We start from the raw sequence: 20,620 nt of genomic DNA on the forward strand, positions 1-20,620 counted from the left end.
GTGCAACCCTTATGACCTATTAGGACCATATAAGACATATATTGAAATGAATTATTGTATATGCAATTGTAAATTTATTTGACTTCATTTGAATAATTTTAAAATTAATTATTGTATATGCAAATAAATGTAATTGTAAGTTAGACATATATTGAAATTTGAAATTTAATTTATAGTTGTTGTTTAAATTTCTTTTATGCATAGATCTAGAAATTTATCTTAAATTTGTCTTTATATAGAAAATTTTAGTGTGTGCATTTATGACATTTAAATTTATTTTTTGTATATCTATTTTTTTAATTTACATGTTTAAATATGTTTAAAATAATGAAAACGTATGCATTCTTTTATAATTTTTGTAATGTGTACTACATACATGGACATGTCCAAATATATATATATATATATATATATATATATATATATATATAACACAACATGTTTGATGAGCCTGGATCCCATAACACTAGTAGTTCTGAGCCTAATGTTCATCCTCCTGGGAGTGAACAGACGTCACATAGGTCTGCCATAACTACACAAGAGAGACAACAACTTTACAATCAGAAAATAGAGACACTCCAACATGTCCTAGATCATTTAAATATCACATTGGGAAACATGTGTGATCGAAGAAATAAGCAAAGGGGTGAGATAATTAAACATGAGCCACTTCATATGATTGACCTCATTGACAAAAAATAATCCATATGACGAGGTCAAAATAGAGTTCTATAGATCCCTTTCATGTAGTGTATGTGGTACGGTGAAATGGGACATAGTGAATGATAGGGATTCCACAGCTGATGTGAAAACCATGTTTCCTCATTATCAGGCCTTTAGTAGGGTGAAGGGTTATATGTCTACCAGGTGCACAGATGTGCTTGTAGCACCTTTTATCTATCCTAGATGGTTGGCCACTCATCATAGGTGGCTCCAAAAGGAGGAGTTTCCCCTTTATTTCTTCAAACAATTGTTTGCAGAGTTCCATTTGTTAGATGATGTTGACTACAATGATTTTCTGAAACATGCTAGGCAAGGGAAGGGCATATTTTTAGATAAGTTCAGATGACCAGGTGCACCTCACCCTGTTAATAAGCAGGCATTGATTGGTACAAACTTTTTGTTTCTTCCCAAGAGTGCAGACCTAGTACATGTTGCAAATAGTGTACCAGATGACACTCGACAGTCCATCTTTTCTAGTATTGCTACTATAGCCACACAATTGGATTAGATGACATCAGATTGGGTGGGTAGATATTTTTTGTGCTCTCATACTATCCTTCATGGAGCTCATGATATATCAACGAGTGATGTGTAGACCCCCTCCCCAATCAAGCTCTAGTTAACTTAGTTGACCATGGTTGACCTTATTAATAAATGCTATAATTCAATAGGAAGGGCTATATTAGACAGATAGATTGGTGAGAAAAGTAATTGAACCAAGTTACAGAATCTTTTCACCTTGCGGTGTACATTTTTATGTGTTATAGATTTGAAATCCTATATAATCCACTGATTGGATAATCTTGATATGACGCATGTCATCTATATCTGAATTTGTGGGACTTTATTATGATGTTAGAAATTATGATGCATGCCTTATGAATGGTTGGAATTTATGAGGATTATGATAATTGCTTTATATGGATTGTATTGGTTTTATGGTAAATTGATTTGTATAGTGTCAATTATATGCAAAGTGATTGATTTATATTCTTATTTATGTGTTTAATATTATATGAGGCTATTTGGGAGTTACTAATGTGTAATTGAGATGCGCAGGAAAATTATCCATGTGACCATGGAAACATTATGGAGAATCAAGCATAGACCTTTGTACGTTTGTAAAACCAGAGGTTGTCTATTAGGAGAGACAACACCCCGTATGTATCGTAATTTATTTGTAAACATAAATGTTTGCATGTGTGTTCAATTGTATTTATTAAATTGTTTAAAACCAACAAGAGACAATTTCCATGTTTAAATTAAGTAATGTATTTTATTGTGTCACTTGACACATGTGCTGAATAGTGTTTTGATTTGACATGTCTCTTCGAGGGAAATTGTTTTAACCAAAGCCTTTTTCAAATATTTGAGTGTAGTCCCAAATTTGACTTGGGTAAAGAGTCTTTGGGGTGGTCAACTCAGGTTTGACCCGTAGGTTAACTTTAGTTGGGTTTCTAAGGAGTCAAATGGACTCCTAGGGTTAGTTCAGGGGCTTTTCCAAAGGTTCATAGGATATACCTATGGGTTAAGGGTATTTTAAAGCATGTAACCACTCCCATGTGACTGATTTGACCCTTCAAAAATTGGTTTTCTCAAGATGAGCGAAAATCCAACTTAGAGGATTCTTCCTTGGTTAGATAACCTTCTTGGTATGTGTCATTCTTTTTTCCCATTCCATTTCCCTTTTTGAGGTGCCTTGGTTAGGGAGTGTGTAAGTCCTTGGGAAGACCAACCAATGAGATCTCTCACTCTATCCAAGAGGTTGGAAAGAGTGAGAGAAGCCTTCTTAGGCAAGGGATTGAGACTTAATAAGTCAATCACCCATTCTCCATTTTTTGGAGACTAGTTCTTGAAATTTTGGAAGCAAGTTTAGGATAGAATTTTGGCTAAGTGTTGAAGGAAAGAAGTGTGGATGTGGGCTACTCTTCTCCAAACTATCCCTTGTAAACCCTTGGCAGATTCAACGTTGGTTTAATCTCTTTCTTTGTATGTTGAAATTTTGCTTCGAAAGGTTGCTTGAATTTAGTTGTTTGCTTCCTTTGTGTTTTATTTGTGAAGAAATATATGTGATCTTTCACTTGTTTTGGTTAAGCATTTTATTTGTGTTTTAGGAGTATTCAAGGCCAACTCACCCTTGGGAGGGTAGAGTGGCCTTCGAGTGGAGGGTTGTATGATAGCCTTAGATTAAGAGGCTCTCTTTGGAAGAGACTGGTCTCAAGGGATTTTTATGACCCTTGTTTCATAGTTATTGTTTATGCATTTGGGGGTCATAAGGGGAGATATTATGAATTGTATGCCTTGGGGGTCATAAGGATGTTGGGACAAGTTGGACTTGTGATGTGTTTCTTGGTCGCTATGAGATGGCTTGTGTTCTACTATTTTACAGTTTTTCCTCAAGGTGCTTAGTCCACCTCCACCCATGTAAAAAAAAATCACATTTGGTGATGATGTTAAGCCTTGGGATGAGAATATGTTTGTTCTAAGTTTGCCAAGCTTGCTTGTGTATTTCTTGAGTGTAACCCATCTAAGACTTGGTTCTCCAAGCTTGAGGGTGGCTTCTACTAAGCCTAGGTTGGGAGGTGAGCCTCCATGGTCACAACCTTAAGATTTTGTAATACAAGTTTGGTTGGAAAAGACGGATAAGAAAAGCTAGGAGTTGCTACCTTTATTTTTGTTTTAGTTGCAAATGAAAAATGTATTTATTTTTAAGTCCTCATTTATTAGAAATGAGAGGCTAGTTTGGTATTTCACCCATTTGTAAACTTGACATATTGTATTCAAAGTAATTTTTTAAGAAATGCATTCTTTTGTTAAGTTATTATTGCAAAATCAAATATATATTTATGGGTTAAGTTTTCTATGGTTCTTGAAATAATATTTGTTGTATTTATGTTTGTTTTGAAAATAAAAGTCCATTCTATCTCTTTATGCATAATGAAAATAATGGAAATGAATGAAGTAGAAAGGCATAAATATTAGTGAGATAAAAATAAACATTTAGTCCTATTTATTTATTTTCAAATACAAATATGGTTAAATAGATATTAGATGAATAAAATTTTTGCATTTTTAATGTTGTTAAGAGATTTCTAGACTATATCAATGCTACTGTAATTTATTTATTTCTGTCATTTATTCAAAAACAAAAATGTAGAAAATTTAGATAGATAAGTTAATTTATATCAAAGGGTTAGCTATATGGCATTAGAAAATAAAAGAAATTACTTTATTTAAGTGTATTATAGGTTGCTATAAATGCTTTAAACAAAACCTACATGTTAAACAGTAGGTAATATTTCTTATTCAAATAACTAAGTTTTTCAAGAAAAATATAGTATGATCTAATATACCTTGTTCAAAAAGAAATTTATTTATGCCTTATTAAGCTTTCGAAAAGAAAGGAAAATAGTTAAAGGTTAATTGCAGTTGTGAATAGAAATAATTCTGTCATATTTTCTTTTCCATTATAAAGCATGTTAGTGGAAAGTAAATAAATCTAAATATTGTTACTTTTAAATCAAAAGAAATCTATATGTATTGACAAGAAAATAAATTTAATCTATTATGTTTTTAAAGATAATAACTAGCTTTAAGTTAAAAGGTAAATGTAGATTTAAGAATATATAAAAAAATAAAAAAAAGAGACTATTATAAGCAGGAAATAAAGATGCATTTACCTTACTTTAGTACTCTGTTTATTTAATATTTAATTGCAGCCTACTATTAATATATATATATATATATATATATATATATATATATATATATATATATATATATATATATATATATATATATATATATATATATATAGACACACACACACACACACATATATAAATATATACATATATATTTTTGAAAGCATTAGAAAACTGTTTTATTTTGAAAAATAAAAAATAAAAAAATGTCATTAGGCAGATTGGGGTTTGGTAACCCCATGGGCCGCGACCACTGGGTGGTCCACGAACCCCACAGTGGGCACCGTGACCACCAAGGCAACCACGACCCACCCAGTGGGGCATCCCACTGGTGGGCGCCGTGACCGCCAGACTCGGCTCCCCTCCATTACTCAAACACGGCCGTGGTTGTTTTGAACTTCGCCCCCCTCTATGACAATCCCTTCGGCCCCATGCGTATGACAATAGTTGCACCCGTAGTTATCACCGACCTCCTCCCCCCCATATCCATCTGCACACACACACATTGCTAAAAGAAAAAAAAAACATGTCAGAAAAGAAAAGAAGCCCTAACCCATATACAGGTTAGGGTTAGTTATTGAAAATATGAGATAAGGGATAAGTTTAAAAGTAAAAGAAAACAAACCCTAGTTAGGGTTCTTTTTAAAAGGTATAATTATAAAATATTGAGAAAAGAGGAGGGAAAATGTCCTCTAAGAATTTGAAATGGAATTATTCATTTAGTTAAAGTTATTATTTAGTTTAGTAGGTTAGTTTGGAAATGTAATGGATAGTCTAATGAATTATTTTATATTGGATAGATGTTTTTAGTGAAAAGTTTAAATAGTATGCAGATTAAAATTTAGTTTAAAAAGTAATTTTAAATGTCTATCACTGAATATTAATATTTAGTAAATTTAGGAATTGTTTTAATATACTCTTTTCAAGTAATTTTATTAAAAGGGTTATTGATGAAAATGTTTTAAAGTTTAATGATTTAATTTAAACCTAGAGGTAACGTACATGTTGAATATTAAATATTTATATTAATGTTTGGAGGATTAACATATTAAAACTTGATTTAAGTTATTTAGATACATTTAGAAATCTTAATGATATTTATAATTAAATGGAAGAATTTAATATAGGTTATTAAATGTTTATTGAGGGAGGATATTGTAGGTGGAATTATATATATTCCTAAAATAAGTCAATGAACTTGATCTTGCGAATTTATTTATCCCAAGTGAAACTTTTTATTTAATAATTTAATTATTATAATAACGTTTGGCACTTTAAATTTGTTTGCTCTAATAATTAATATTAATACATTGAAATCGTGTTAATATTGAATTAATAGATTTAAGAATTAATTAAGTTATAAATGAAGAGGTTATAATATCAATGTATTGGTGAATACTTGATATACCTTTACCTGGATGAATAATTATTGAATCAAGTAATTATATTAATGTCTATGTAGTAGAAGTTGATCTAATTAAGTATTATAATTCACAAGTAAAATTGAAGGGACATTTAAGTGAATTTATTATTGTCCTTTTTAAATTAATTTGTTGTGCTTGATAATAGGAGTTATCGTAATTGTTACGTAAGTAATAATCTAATTCTACCGTCTAGGAGTTTTATCGAAACCTAAGGCTTCTAGTTAAATCATAATTCATCGGTCACTTTAGAAACCCATTTTAATAACAATTAAGGTTTCATTGGAACAACTTGTTAAGTTGTCACAACTAATTAAGCATAGGTTGCATATAATTAAGTGTTCAAAAAAAAAAATTTGTTTTGTTTTTTGCCCAAAAGTTTGGGCATGACATTTTGGTATCAGAGCCCTAGGTTCATACACTAGTGAACATGGGATACATTCATAACTTAGTTGAACGGAACTATGACTTCAAAGTATAACACCTAGGTGGAAACTTGCGAAATAACAAAGTGAAACATAAGTGAAAATTCTTTCAAACCAATAGATCAACATATATCAATTCAAGGGGTTCCAAGGGTCACTAAAAGACCTAAAACTTAAAACTTATTAGTCATAATATTTATGGCATAATAAGACCCCAAGGGCTGCAAAATTTTCAAATTATTTATTTATATGAAAGTATATTTGGGTGTTTAATAAATGGAATTTAGATCATTAGTACTTATGAGGTTACCATTCAATTGGAACTAAACACAATAATTTCCCTAATCAAATCAAGTATGAGGAGTTGATTCTACAATAAAATACCTTTGATGGTAACTAAGAGAATACCATCCGTCGAGGTATGTTCTTGACATGGCAAGTCAAGAAAGAGAGTTAGACATGAGATGAAGGCACTATAAACAAGATAATTAAGATAGAGACATTTCAAGTTAACCTTTTAAGCTATACACAGATTTTGGTGGTTCGAGAACCAAGACCACCATTTGAGATACCAATGAAGAAAAGATATGAAGCACTCTTGTAAATCTCATAAAGAAGAATTAACCTATCCTAATGAATAGGTTCCTTAAGCATGTGGTCATTCTAGGTTGCTTATTAAGGATATTTGTTAGACGATTTGTGTAGCAATGCAGAAAAGCTAGTGTTGGATAACCCTGAAGATAAGGACTAAAATGATGAATGGCAATCTCCTTGATAAGTGAACCCTAGTAAAACTATAGATGGATTAAATAAGAAGAAAGGAGACATGAACTTCTTGGGTTAAAACATGTAATTGCAATAAACCCTAAGTTCATCTATGGTTATATAATTAGGGAAACAAGCAAGTAAAGCCTCAACTAGTTCCTTTATGGGAATATAATCTTGGAGAAATTAAATAATGGTAGAGGGAGAGTAGAGAGAAATTGGGAATCATGAAAACTCCCTATTGAAGTACAAGGAGTGTAGAAGAATCATGATCTAATAATCTCAGGATGATTAACTTATATCTGTTCAGAACCTAAGGAGAAAAGTGCAACCCAATCACAGCTAGTAGCTAGATACAAGACAATATGGAACACAATTTAACTACTTGGTACAACCGAAGTAGGTTTGTAAATTATGGCACTCAAGTGTGAAAGTATGCGAAAATACTAAGTATGGATGAAACAACATGCAGATGGAAATGGCTTATGGAAAGATAGTATAGCAGTACTGTAATACCAAAGTTTTAATGAAAACTAGTTGGCAGTAAATAACATTTTTTGAGAACAATGACAAGGAGCCAAATTATGTGGTTAGCTAAGGGAGCACTTGGAAATTATGGGAGTCTTAAGACGTTGGTAATTATTGGACACCTTTATGCTATACCGTAATTTAGTGACAAGATATTATGATGATAAGGTGGTTTATGTAGATTGAAGGAAATCATAAGTTGTGATATGCCAAAATTGGCTAGTAAGTAAATAGAAATAAGTAATAGGGAAAGAGATAACCTCTTTTTACCAAATTTTAAATTAATAAGATGGGTGTTGGTCACATCTTGAGTGCACACCCCCTTGAATTCATAAGTTGCATAAGTGAAGTAGGAGAGAATAAGTTAACTCTCTGTATGGTTTGAAATATGTCATGAAATGCATGGGTAGGAATTAGTTGTCAACCGCTATTGATTTTACTTGACAATTATTCCATCCCAAATGGTTCTTAACCATAAGTGTTAGTAATTTGGGAACATGCTCCTACTTGATGAGAACAAATGGATGATTAGAGGTGAAAATTCAAGGAGCTAGCAAAGGTGCTAAGAAAACATATGATGTCCCTAGTAAAATTATATGATTACATTTTTCAAACCCTAAGTGTTTCTAAGTATACAAGTGACAATTTTGTACCGAATTATCAACCGTGAGTGTAAGTAAGACATGAAAGTGTTGATGCATGAGTTACCACATAACATTGAACCAAGGTTTAGCATATTAAGATAATTAATGGACAGAGAAGGGTAGAGTTAGTGCAATCACTTGTTAGACTATAATTGTGGATGTTAATAACCCTAAATGGATAGTGGATTATATCGGAAACTGTTGTTTGTAATAGAAATCACATGATGGTTAATATGGAACCTGATCTATAAAATGATTGCAATCTCTTGTGTATAAGATATATCATAAATAATAAAAGAATATAAATAATCTAAGAACCTTAAGAGTCTAATAATCACTTCCTAACACACTCGGGATGTGTGATGTGTTACAGTTACTCCCTATAGCATGGCTAGCATGGTCATCTTGTTTCGAGTTTTGATTTGACAGTATTTTCGACTTTCTTTTAATAGTATATTGTGACCTAGGGGCTAGTACTTATTTTATAATTTTTTTTTTATGATGAAAGGACCACTAAATTTATGTTTCTTTTATTGGATCTATGACACTTGCCATGTTGCTAGTTTTAATATCTTCAATTGCTGGTATTTTTCTTCTTTTTATTGGACTTGGCAATGGTAACTTTTATTTTGATCTTTTAAAGTGTCAAGTGGTCATTTTGATGGTTGATATAGCTAGCCCTAGTAATGTGATTTGAGTAATGTCTATCATGCTCATTGAACCACTGATAGTGTGTCAAGGGAGAATACCACAAGGAGTGAAATTAGGCATAAAGAATTAACAAAGAATATTATATCAAATTAAGACAAAGGAACGAATATCCTCCTAAATAAAATTAATTGAGAGTAATCTAAGTGAGAAAATTTATAAAAAAAGGGGGTGATCCAGACCTAATGAATTGTGAAACTGATGATAATTGCAGACTTGTTAGTTGGCATGTGTATAGAGATGATTGCATGGATGATATCTCAATTAAGTATTATTATTATTTTCATCACTCCCTTAAAATGGGATTGTTATATACCTTAATGTTTGGGGTTTGCGAATAATGTACCCTATGTAACTTAAACCTTGGTGCCTAGAAAAATAAACATTGTAAGCCCTTGAGGTAGAAAACTACCCTATTTAAGGGCGGATTTGAATAACTTAAATTTGATTATGCCTAGTTTCCTAAGGATGTTGGAAGAAATCATGCACCTAGGATGGTTTAACAAATATTTTATTAACACCCTAATGAGGCGCCTTGATTTAGAATAAGTAGGTTCATTTTGGTTTAAGTGTGATGTCAATTTTCTTAAGTAACATGCATGGCCGAGAATTCCAGTGGGATAAACATATTTTAAAATGGATCCTAAATAAAGTATGACTCCTAGAAATTTAATGTGTAACCTTGATTTTGGGAGTTGATGAGTGTTATTGATATGATTTGGATGGTGCATTAATGTAAAATGTTGAAAGATAATATTTTGTAAACACCTACTTGAGATTGAAGGGAAGTGTAATAAACATACTAAGAATTTAACTTTATGAAGATAGTAAGCTAATTACAATAATAAGTTGGTTTTCGTATTGCATTTTTCTAGTAGGCAAGATAAGATTTAGAGTAACTTATTGAAATTGTGGGAAATGTTATGTCCCTATTTCATATTCTACTCATGCGACTTCCAGGAGTAAGTCAAACTCTAGGGGAGGAGGATGTAGTTCCCCTCCCCGATCAAGCTCTGGATAACTTAGTTGACCATGGTTGACCTTATTAATAAATGCTATAATTCAATAGGAAGGGCTATATTAGACAGATAGATTGATGAGAAAAGTAATTGAACCAAGTTATAGAATCTTTTCACCTTGCGTTGTACATTTTTATGTGTTATAGATTTGAAATCCTATATAATCCACTGATTGGATAATCTTGATCTGACATATGTCATCTGTACCTGAATTTGTAGGACTTTATTATGATGTTAGAAATTATGATGCATGTCCTATGAATGGTTGGAATTTATGAGGATTATGATAATTGCTTTATATGGATTGTATTGGTTTCATGGTAAATTGATTTGTATAGTGTCAATTGTATGCAAAGTGTTTGATTTGTATTCTTATTTATGTGTTTAATATTATATGAGGCTATTCGGAAATTACTAATGTGTAATTGAGATGCATAGGAAAATTATCCATGTGACCATGGAAACATTATGGAGAATCAAGCTTAGACCTTTGTACGTTCGTAAAACTGGGGGTTGTCTATTTGGAGAGACAACACCCCATATGTATCATATTTTATTTGTAAATGTAAATATTTGCACGTGTGTTCAATTGTATTTATTAAATTGTTTAAAACCAACATGAGACAATTTCCATGTGTAAATTAAGTAATGTATTTTATTGTGTCACTTGACACATGTGCTGAATAGTGTTTTGATTTGACATGTCTCTTGGAGGGAAATTGTTTTAACCAAAGCCTTTTTCAAATATTTGAGGGTGGTCCCAAATTTGCCTTGGGTAAAGAGTCTTTGGTGTGGTCAACTCAGGTTTGACCCATAGGTTAACTTCAGTTGGGTTTCTAAGGGGTCAAATGGACTCCTAGGGTTAGTTGAGGGGCTTTTCTAAAGGTCCGTAGGATATACCTATGGGTTAGGGGTATTTTAAGGCATGCAACCACTCCAATGTGACTGATTTAACCCTTCAAAAATTGGTTTTCCCAAGATGAGCAAAAATCCAACTTAGAGGATTCTTCCTTGGTTAGATAACCTTCTTGGTATGTGTCATTGTTTTTTCCCATTCCATTTCCCTTTTTGAGGTGCCTTGGTTAGGGAGTGTGTAAGTCCTTGGGAAGACCAACCAATGAGATCTCTCACTCTATCCAAGAGGTTGGAAAGAGTGAGAGAAGCCTTCTTAGGCAAGGGATTGAGACTTAATAAGTCAATCACCCACTCTCCATTTTTTGGAGACTAGTTCTTGAAATTTTGGAAGCAAGTTTAGGATAGAATTTTGGCTAAGTGTTGAAGGAAAGAAGTGTGGATGTGAGCTTCTCTTCTCCAAACTATCCCTTGTAAACCCTTGGTAGATTCAAGGTTGGTTTAATCTCTTTCTTTGTATGTTGAAATTTTGCTTTGAAAGATTGCTTGAATTTAGTTATTTGCTTCCTTTGTGTTTTATTTGTGAAGAAATATATGTGATCTTTCACTTGTTTTGGTTAAGCATTTTATTTGTGTTTTGGGAGTATTCAAGGCCAACTCATCCTTCGGAGGGTAGAGTGGGCTTGGGGTGGAGGGTTGTATGACAGCCTTAGATTGAGAGGCTCTCTTTGGAAGAGAGTGGTCTCAAGGGATTTTTATGACCCTTGCCGCATAGTTATTGTTTATGCATTTGGGGTCATAAGGGGAGATATTATGGCTTGTATTCCTTGGGGGTCATAAGGATGTTGGGACAAGTTGGACTTGTGATGTTTTTCTTGGTTGCCATGAGATGGCTTGTGTTCTACTATTTTATAGTTTTTCCTCAAGGTGCTTAGTCCACCTCCACCCATGTAAAAAAAAATCGCATTTGGTGATGATTTTAAGCCTTGGGATGAAAATATGTTTGTTCTAAGTTTGCCATGCTTATTTGTGTATTGCTTGAGTGTAATCTGTCTAAAACTTGGTTCTCCAAGCTTGAGGGTGGCTTCTACTAAGCGTAGGTTGGGAGGTGAGCCTCCATGGTCACAACCTTAAGATTTTGTAATGCAAGTTTGCTTGGAAAAGAAGGAAAAGAAAAGATAGGAGTTGCTACCTTTACTTTTGTTTTAGTTGCAAATGAAAAATGTATTTATTTTTAAGTCCTCATTTATTAGAAATGAGAGGCTAGTTGGGTATTTCACCCATTTGTAAACTTGACATATTGTATTCAAAGTATTTTTTTAAGAAATGCATTATTTTGTTAAGTTGTTATTGCAAAATGAAATATATATTTACAGGTTAAGTTTTCTATAGTTCTTGAAATAATATTTGTTGTATTTATGTTTTTTTTGAAAATAAAAGTCCATTCTATCTCTTTATGCATAATGAAAATAATGGAAATGAATGAAGTAGAAAGGCATAAATATTAGTGAGATAAAAATAAACATTTAGTCCTATTTATTTATTTTAAAATACAAATATGGTTAAATAGATATTAGATGAATAAAAGTTTTGCATTTTTAATTTTGTTAAGAGATTTCTAGACTATATCAATGCTGTTGTAATTTATTTATTTCTGTCATTTATTCAAAAACAAAAATGCAGAAAATTTAGATAGATAAGTTAAGTTATATCAAAGGGTTAGCTATATGGCATTAGAAAATAAAAGAAATGACTTTATTTAAATGTATTACAAGCTGCTATAAATGCTTTAAAGAAAACCTACATGTTAAACAATAGGTAATATTTCTTATTCAAATAACTAAGTTTTTCGAGAAAAATATAGTATGATCTAATATACCTTGTTCAAAAAGAAATTTATTTATGCCTTATTAAGCTTTCGAAAAGAAAGGAAAATAGTTAAAGGTTAATTGCAGTTGTGAATAGAAATAATTCTGTCATATTTTCTTTTCCATTATAAAGCATGTTAGTGGAAAGTAAATAAATCTAAATATTGTTACTTTTAAATCAAAAGAAATCTATATGTACTGACAAGAAAATAAATTTAATCTATTATGTTTTTATAGAGAATAACTAGCTCTAAGTTAAAGGTAAATGTAGATTTAAGAATATATAAAAAAATAAAAAAAGAGAGACTATTATAAGGAGGAAATAAAGATGCATTTACCTTACTTTAGTACTCTATTTATTTAATATTTAATTGCAGCCTACTATTAAAATACACACACACACACACACACACACATATAAATATATACATATATATTTTTGAAAGCATTAGAAAACTATTTTATTTTGAAAATTAAAAATTATAAAAATTTCATTAATAAAATATTAATGGGGCAGATTGGGGTTTGGGAACCCCACGGGCCGCGACCTCTGGGTGGTCCGCGACCCCCACAGTGGGCACCGTGACCACCAAGGGGACCGCAACCCCCACAATGGGCCATGACCCACCCAGTGGGGTGTCCGACTGGTAGGTGTCGTGGCTGCCAGACTCGGCTCCCCTCCATTATTCAAACGCGATCGTGGTTGTTTCGAACTTCAGCCCCCTCTGTGACAATCCCTTCGGCCCCATGTGTATGACAATGGCCACACCCACAACTATCACCGGCCTCCTCCCCCCCATATCCATTTGCACACACACACATTGCTAAAAGAAAAAAAAATATGTTAGAAAAGAAAAGAAGCCCTAACCCATATACGGGTTAGGGTTAGTTATTGAAAATATGAGATAAGGGATAAGTTTAAAAATTAAAAGAAAACAAACCCTAGTTAGGGTTCTTTTTAAAAGGTATAATTATAAAATATTGAGAAAAGAAGAGGGAAAATATCCTCTAAGAATTTGAAATGGAATTATTCATTTAGTTAAAGTTATTATTTAGTTTAGTAGGTTAGTTTGGAAATGTAATGGATAGTGTAATGAATTATTTTATATTGGATAGATGTTTTTAGTGAAAAGTTTAAATAGTATGCAGATTAAAATTTAGTTTAAAAAGTAATTTTAAATGTCTATCATTGAATATTAATATTTAGTAAATTTAGGAATTGCTTTAATATACTCTTTTCAAGTAATTTTATTAAAAGGGTTAATGATGAAAATGTTTTAAAGTTTAATGATTTAATTTAAACCTAGAGGTAACATACATGTTGAATATTAAATATTTATATTAATGTTTGCAGGATTAACATATTACAACTTGATTTAAGTTTTTTAGATACGTTTAGAAATCTTAAATGATATTTATAATTAAATGGAAGAATTTAATATAGGTTATTAAATGTTTATTGAGGGAGGATATTGTAGGTGGAATTATATATATTCCTAAAATAAGTCAATGAACTTGATCTTGCGAATTTATTTATCCCAAGTGAAACTTTTTATTTAATAATTTAATTATTATAATAACATTTGGCACTTTAAATTTATTTGCTCTAATAATTAATATTAATACATTGAAATCGTGTTAATATTGAATTAATAGATTTAAGAATTAATTAAGTTATAAATGAAGAGTTTAAAATATCAATGTATTGGTGAATACTTGATGTACCTTTACCTGGATGAATAATTATTGAATCAAGTAATTATATTAATGTCTATGTAGTAGAAGTTGATCTAATTAAGTATTATAATTCATAACTAAAATTGAAGGGACATTTAAGTGAATTTATTAGTCCTTTTTAAATTAATTTGTTGCGCTTGATAATAGGAGTTATCATAATTGTTACCTAAGTAATAATCTAATTCTACCGTCTAGGAGTTTTATCGAAACCTAAGGCTTCTAGTTAAATCATAATTCATTGGTCACTTTAGAAACCTATTTTAATATCAATTAAGGTTTTTTTCGAACAACTTGTTAAGTTGTCACAACTAATTAAGCATAGGTTGCATATAATTAAGTGTTCAAAAAAAAAATTATTGTTGTGTTTTTTGCCCAAAAGTTTGGGCATGACATGACGATCGTGTTAGTCCCAACCGATGCTGAGAGGGGAGGGTTTAATCAACACCTTATCAACTTTCACAATTAAAAACTTTAACTCTAATCTTGCACTTATGCAATATTCATCAATATACTTAAATATTGCAAAAGAATATGCATGCATGAAAATGATATACAATGACACCAAGATGATCTCATGGAAATCGGAATGGGAGAAAACCACGGTGTGAGTAGGAACTCATAAAATTTGTACTCTTTTGGAGTACTCCTGGTAAGGAGCCATCCCTATTAGAATATTACAAAGACACTGTTAGGTGCCACCCAGTTAAGGGATTTTGGTTTAAGGCCTATTAGTGCCTTTACCCTATTAAAGGTAGCCTGATTAAAGGGTTTAAGAACATCAATTAAGATGTCACCCGATTAAGGGATTTTACAAACAAACTTGTTAAAGTCCACCTGGTTAAGGGATTTAAGTTGCAATGGTTAGAAAGCAACAAAAGGATGATCTGTTGAATTAGCTACTGATAGCTTGATCAGATAACAATGTAAATCACACTGTGTCCACATTGGTTGTGTCTTATCTACACAAAAACAGTCTTCTAACCTTCAGCTCTACACTCTGTCGATCCTTTGACCTTCGGCTCTACACTCTATCAGTTCTCTGACCTTTGGTTCTGTACTCAACCTGTTCTTCGTTCCTCAGCTCTATACTCAACCGGTCCTCTATCCTTTGGCTCTTCACTTAGCTAGTCTTCTGTCCCTTGGCTCCCCACTCATCCGGTCTACCTCACACACTCTCTACTCTGCTAAATCCTTTTAGCACCTCCTCTCACTCTTCTCTTCACTTTGGATCGCCTTCAACGAGATCTTCTTTTTGGAAATTTTATGATCAAGTATTTCTGGATGAACTCAAGAATACTTTATACATTTTCTATCATCACCTCGATCAAAGCAATCATAGATTTCACAAGATTTTGAATTCAAAATTTTCCCACTCTTTCTCTGCACTCCCTGCAACAACTCCACTAAGTGTTCAATGAATTCTACCACTGCATCCCCAAAAAATAGTAACTTCTGGGTCAAGTTTAGTCATTAAGATGTGAACCAGAAAGTCCACAAGAAATCATGGCTTTACTACATGATAATTAAAGTTGACCTCACCAACTTGTGATTTGACATAGACACAAGCTCACCAACTCATCTTTTTACACCACAACTAAATAATCAATCATCGCTCTGAGATTTATGGTGATCACCTATCTTCTTTCTGTCATACCGGTGTACTGGTATGCCACTGCGCTTCTATATTACCAGTTCATCATTTGATTTCTAGTTTGCAGTGCTATCATCAAGTCCCTTTCTCTATTTTCCAATGAGGTTCTAGTTTGTATACAGCCTCAAGCCTTTTTTCCCAAGTCATCTTTTGTGACTTCATCATCATTAGACCGACCAGCCTGAAAATCTGACCTCAACACCAATCTTCTTGAGTGACATACCAGTTAGCTTAGTCTATCTTCCCTTGAGCTTATTGAACTTTGGCCATCTTTCTCTTATGTTACTTTCATGTGTTTACGAGTGTTCACTTTTTCTTGCTAAAATACGCCACTCTACCGATACCACTTCACTGGTCAGTGTTAGACATCAATGAGAAATCTTAGTTCATATATCAGTTCTTTGGATTGATTGGTTTTGTCAATGCCAACAATCTCCCCCCTTGGCATTGATGTGAACACTTCATAATCTATCTTATCAGTTTCATTTCAATACCACTCATTACATCTGCCTTGAGTAATGAATATCTCCCCCTAACACTGGTAATACTCTATTTCAACAACTTGAAACTTCATTTGAATCACTGCTTACCAATGCTTAAACATTATAATCATATCTCCCCCTTTGACAAAAATGCCAAAGATTCATCTCAATACACTTACAAGACTTCTCCCCCTAACTGGAGTAGTCCACACTTATCAATCTAATCTTAGAATTTTTTTTTGAAATAGAGCCCTTTTTTGCTTACTTTACTATAGGTAGGGATATCACCCCCAACTTACCTCTGAGATATTCAAAGGTGTCCTTTTGTAGTGGCTTGATGAAGATATCAACAACCTCTTTTGTTGGGATATACTCCAACATCACTTCCTTTTCCTGAACTTGTTCCCTTAGATAGTGATATTTGATAGCTATATGCTTCGTTTTGGAATGTATCACTAAATTATTGGATATGTAAATGGCACTGGTGTTGTCAGAATGATTCACTACCTGTCCAATCACCTTTTCTTGGATACCTTCCAATAATTATTTGATCCAAACTATTAGTGTGCAGTTGATTTCAGTAGCTACATACTCAGCCTCAGTTGTAGATTGAGATATGCAATTTTGTTTCTTGCTTGTCCAAGATACAATCCTATCTCCAAGAAATAATGCACCTCCACTAGTGCTCTTTCTATCATCAATCTTCCTTGCCCAATCTGAATCAATGAAGACACTTAATTTGAAGTCTCACTTATGTGGATATCAAAGATCATACAAATTAGTCCCCTTGAGGTATCTAAATATTCTCTTGACTGCCACCATGTGAGTCTCTTTTGGATTTGCAGAAAATATGGAAACCAAGACAAAAGCTTGTGCTTTGTCTGGTCTACTATGGACTACATACTATAACTTACCAATCATGGACTGGTAAAGTGTCTCATTCACTTCTTTAGCCTCATCATATTTAGAGAGCTTGCAACCTATAACCATTGGAGGTCCAACAGGTTTGCAATCTTCCTTTCCAAAAAATTTCATAATTTCCCTTATGTACTTAGTCTTACTGATGAAAATTCCATTCTTTAGCTGTGAGACTTGCAGGCCAATAAATTTTTTTATCTCGCCAATCATGGACATCTCAAATTCTTTCTTCATTTGTTCTACAAAACTTCTACTCATCTCATCATCTCCTCTAAACATGATGTCATCTACAAAGATCTAAGCAATTAGATGTTTACTTTTAGCTCCATTCTTTAGATACAGGTTACTATTATCACTAGTTCTTTTGAACCCTATGCTTAATAGATATGAGTGCAGCCTCTTATACCAAGCTCTTGGTGTTTTTTTTAGCCCATATAGAGCCTTATGCAACCTGCATACCATATTCCTTCCATCTTCAGATGCAAACCCTTCTGATTTCTCTATGTACACTTCTTCATCTAACACACCATTTAAGAATGCCAATTTAACATACATTTGGTAAACTTTAAAAATTTTGTAAGAAGCATAGGCCAGCAAAATTCTAGCCCCTTTTAGCCTAGCCACTGGTGCAAAGGTTTTTCCATAGTCCAAACCTTCTTCATGAGCATAGCCCTTGTAGACTAATCTTGCTTTGTTTCTTATCACTTTACCGCTTTCATTCATTTTATTTTTGAACACCCACTTAGTGCCTATCATATTTTTGTTTTCCCATCTGGGCACTAGAGACCATTTTTCATTTTTCTCAAATTGCTCCAGTTCTTCTTCCATGGCTTTGACCCAGTCATCATATTTTAGAGCTTCCTTTTTTGTTTTGGGCTCAAATATGGAGAGCATACAATCATTCTCTCTTTCTCTTCTTTTGGTTAGAACTCTGGCATCTTTGTCAATGATGATATTTTATGCAGATTAATTATTTCTGACATACTTAACCAATACCGGTTCACTTCTTAGAGCTTCTTCTACCAATTGTGCGATTTCTACTTCACAAGATTCTTCATTTGCCACTTCAACAAAATCTTCTTCAGTAGGTTCCACTGGTACATTGTACTCAAACCCTTTATAGTCCTCTGGTTCCCTCTTGTTGTCCTATTCATTTTTCTCAGAGTACTCATCTACTCTGACATTTGCACTTTCCACAATCTTACTGGTCCTTTTGTTCAAAGACCGGTATGCCTTACTCTTTGTGGAGTAACCTAAGAAGGTTCCTTCATCACTCTTGGGATCAAATTTTCTAGTGTACTCATCCCTCTTGGTATAGCACCTTCTTTCAAATACTTTGAAATAACAAATATTAGTTGAGTATCAACACCTTAATTCATAGGGAGTTTTATTTGTCCCTTTCTTTACCTATATCTGGTTCAAGGTGTATACAACAGTGCTTATTGATTCTCTCCAAAAAATATGTGGAATGTCCTTCTATATCATCAGAGTCCTTGAACAATCAATAAGAGTTATGTTTCTTCTTTCAGCAACCCCATACTGTAGAGGTGTTTTGGGTGCAGACATTTGTCTCGTAATCCCCTGTTCCTCATAATAATTCATGAACTCTTGAGAGATGAACTCTCCTCCCCTATCTGATCTCAAACACTTCAGAGTCCTACTAGTTTCTCTTTCTACTAAAGCCTTAAAAACTTTAAACATGTGAAAGGCTTCAAAGTTTTCCTTCAAGAATACAACCCACATCATTCTTGAGAAGTCATCCACAAACAACATAAAATACCAGTCTCCATAGAAACTCTTGGCTCTCATGGGACCACATAGGTCTGTATGAACTAAGTCCAGCACATTTTTAGATGAAAAGGATTTATTGCAAAAACTAGACCCGGTCAACTTTCCTAGTTGACACTCTTTGCACATAGTATTTTCAGGTTTCACTATGTTAGGCATACCTCTGACAGACTTTGTCTTATTGACTTTTGCTATGCTATCAAAGTTAACATGACATAGTATTTTGTGGCACAACCAACTATCTTATACCTTATCCATTAGATAGCTACCCATGGTGGTGTCTAGGTTAAACAAATTGCCTCTTGATTGTTTATCGGTAGCAATCAAACTTCCTAATTTGTCATTTATTTTGCATATTTCTTCATTCAATTCTAACTGGCAACCCTTATTGTTAAGTTGTGAAACACTCAACAAATTATGTTTTAGCCCTTCTACCCAATGAACATCATCAAAATTTGATTTATCATTCAGGGCTATAGATCCCTTACCTTTTACTACACAAGGAGCATCATTTCCAAATCTCGCAGTTCATCCATTGCAATCCTCCATGCTGAGGAATTCATTTCTATCACCGGTCATGTGGTGAGTGCAACCACTATCAATCACCCATTCTCCACAGTGGTTTGCACTAGAAATTAGTTCCATATCACCTTCCTCTATGTTATCCTCCTTAACAACCACAAATGCAATTCCATCTCCATCAATTCCTTCTGATTCTTCATCAGTATCTCCTTCTTCTACAAGATAACACTCCTTCTTGCTCTTTTCCTTGTAGTTTCTTAAATTATCCTTCCTGTCTCTATCATTGTCAGAAAATCTTGAAGCAATATGATCTATCTTATTATAGGACAAGCACTTTAAGGGTAATTTACCTTTATACTTTCCTTTTCCTCTTGGCAATCTTATTGCCAATAGAGCTTCAATTTCATCTTGCTCCCGTTCTTCAGATAACACATTTCCACTTTCATGGGAAAGACCGGTTCTTGTAGTAGAACTACTTCTAGTTTCTTGTCTTCTCCTTGTTGGTGCATGCATCATAGAGGCTTTGAAAGTAGCATCAATCTTTGGTACATTGTTGTCATAATTGCTTAGTTCAAAAGAAGTCAGCTTATCGATCAGTGAGTCAAGAGATACATTAAATGTTCCTAAGGATCTAAGTTCCTAGATAGCAGAGACCCTTATGGCATATTGTGGTAGAAAGGTTCTCAGGATTTTCCTAACCACATCCTCCTCCTCAATCTTTCCCCCAACACTTTTAATGGAGTTTACTACATCCTTTATTCTCTTGCTATACTGCTCTATGTTTTCTCCTTTCTGCATCCTCATCTCATCATATTTTCCTCTCAGGTTGTCTACTTTGTACTTTTGAACATGAGGATCTCCCCCA

The sequence above is a fragment of the Cryptomeria japonica genome, chromosome 5, assembly GCF_030272615.1.
Source record: "Cryptomeria japonica chromosome 5, Sugi_1.0, whole genome shotgun sequence".
In the NCBI taxonomy this organism is placed as follows: domain Eukaryota; kingdom Viridiplantae; phylum Streptophyta; class Pinopsida; order Cupressales; family Cupressaceae; genus Cryptomeria; species Cryptomeria japonica.